At 32.2% G+C, this 2409-nt stretch overlaps 1 pseudogene; it reads left to right on the top strand.

The window, feature by feature from the left end:
• Positions 1-1448: 1448 nt before the first annotated feature.
• LOC127541416 (60S ribosomal protein L7-like) lies at positions 1449-2093 on the top strand (annotated as a pseudogene).
• Positions 2094-2409: the final 316 nt, after the last annotated feature.

Here is a 2409-nt window from a genome sequence, read left to right as displayed (position 1 = left end):
ATACCACTGAGTACAATGATTATTGCCCTCATCATTCATGAGGGGCACTGAGGTTTTAGTCTGTCCAGGTGATAATCAGAGTTTTCTTATAAAATGACATCAGTCTGTGAATCTTTGCCCTTCACAAGGAGGAATTTGAACTACAGTATGGTTCCTTTTCCACTACTTCTAATACTTCTATGAACTATGTAAATTTGACATAGAACCCAAAGGACTGCAGAATAACCTTGATTTCACCAGCCAAGAATTATCCCATGTATCTGGGTCTAGAAATATCTCTATGTGGTATACAATGGTCAGCTCCCTCAAGTAGATGAAAATCAACTAAGTATATCCTGGTGACACCCAAAAGACAGTTTCTACCATTCTATTAAGCAGTTTTTTCTAGGAAATATTTTTTATGTTATTTTTAAAATGCAATTTAAAATTTCCCCAGTTAACAAAAATATATTCTTTTCTTCCCATTCCCCTTTCCCAATGCAATAATAATAATAATAATAATAATAATAATAATAATAATAAACCCCTCATATCAAAGATGCAGTGTCAACATAAATCCCCATGTTAATTATATCCAGAAATATTTGTCTTGAAATACTGTATCTATATCTTCTCTGTCAGAGAGGCAAACATTCTTATTTTCAGGACTACAATTAGTCATTAAAAGGTTCAGAAAACTAAAATTCTTTAAAGTTTTTTTTTATTTAAATGAAATCATCATTATATAAAGGGTTTTAGTGCCTCTTATTTCACTCAGAAGTTTCAGTTTAGAGGTCTTCCAAATTTATTCTGAAAGTATTTATTTTGTTATTTTATGATGCTATAATATTCCAATATATTCCTTTACTATAATTGGCAGAGGAAAATTGCTTTGGTTTTTCAGAGTTTTGCTACTATAAAAAAACTGATATAACATGTTTGTAGATATTATGTTCTTCCCTTATTTCTTTAATCATTTTGAGGACATAATAACATCATTTCTCAGAATATATCAGTTAGCTATATAATCTTGTGTCTCATAGTATGTGCTTAAAAGGTGCATGTCAGTCAGTCAAAAAATATTTATTAAATGCTTACTGTGTTCCAGCTACTGTGCCAAGCATGGGGATTCAAAAAAAAAGAAAAAAGAAAAAAAGCAAAAGGCAAGTCCTACTCTTCAAGAGCTCATTGTTTAATAAAAGCATCTACATATAAACAGCCATGGATAAATAAGATAAACTGGAGATACCAGAACAGAAAAAGCACTAACTAGCATTAAAGGTAGTCAGAAAAGGCTTCTCATGACAATTGGAAGAAAACCAGGGAAATCAAGAGGCAAAGATAAAAAAGGAGAAAATTCAAGTCGGAGAAAATTCTCAGAATCCAGAGATGGAATATCTTATTTAAAAAACAGCAAGAAGGCCAATGTCACTCAATTTCAAAGAATGGTGGTGTAAGTAAGGTGTGCAATGCCTGGAAAAGCACTTATGCCAGCTGGAATCATGGTAGGCATAGAAGAAAAGAAGATGCCATTTTTTGGAGAATGGCCTTTGAAAAAGTGAAAGGCGTTTGCAATACTGAAGCCTTAAATGAAGAAGTGCATAGTTATTTTTAAAAAGGCTTTGTAAAATATGGAGAAAAGCTATCTATGAAAACTAAAGTCTACCATAAGGATTACAGACAGATATGCCAAAATGTCATTCATCTGTCCAGAATGGCATGAAAGACTAGCAGTTGCTACATAGTAGATGAGCCCAAATTAGCTTTTGTGACCAGAATCAGAGATATCAATGGCATTAGCCCAAAAGTCCCCAAAGTATTTCTGCTTTTCTGTCATTGCCAGATCTGCAATTACACTTTTATTAAGCTCAACAAAGCTTCAATTACCATGCTGAGGATTGTGGTACATATATTGCATGGGTTACCCATACTTTCAGTAGGTGAATAACTTGATTTACCAACATGGTATAGGCAAGATCAAGAAACAGAATTATCCTGATCCATTAAGTCTTTATTGCATAATCTCTTTGTAAATATAGAATTATCTGCATGAAAGACTTGATCCATGAGATTTATATTAATGGAAAACACTTAAAATTGCAAATAACTTCTAGTAGCTGGTTAAATTATCTTTCCCATGGGGTTGAATAAAGAAAAATACTGTGGAAAGTAAAGAGGCTGCTAATAGGGAAAACCAAATCAACAGGTTTATTAGAATAATGAACTAAAAGTCTACCAGGATTATTTTTCTATTAGTCTATTAACAAAAATGCTTGTAATAAAAAAAAAATAATAATAATAAAATAAAAGACTTCAGAAGCATGAGGATGGTGGAGACAAGTTGTGAAGGGCTTTGAATGCCAAAGAGAGGATTTTACATTTGATCCAGAAAATAATAGAGAGATATTGGAATGTACTGAATATATGTAA

The sequence above is a fragment of the Antechinus flavipes genome, chromosome 6 (genome assembly GCF_016432865.1).
Source record: "Antechinus flavipes isolate AdamAnt ecotype Samford, QLD, Australia chromosome 6, AdamAnt_v2, whole genome shotgun sequence".
NCBI lineage: Eukaryota > Metazoa > Chordata > Mammalia > Dasyuromorphia > Dasyuridae > Antechinus > Antechinus flavipes.
The sequence above is the reverse complement of the archived record's forward strand: the minus strand, read 5'-3'. Positions and strand labels throughout refer to the sequence as shown.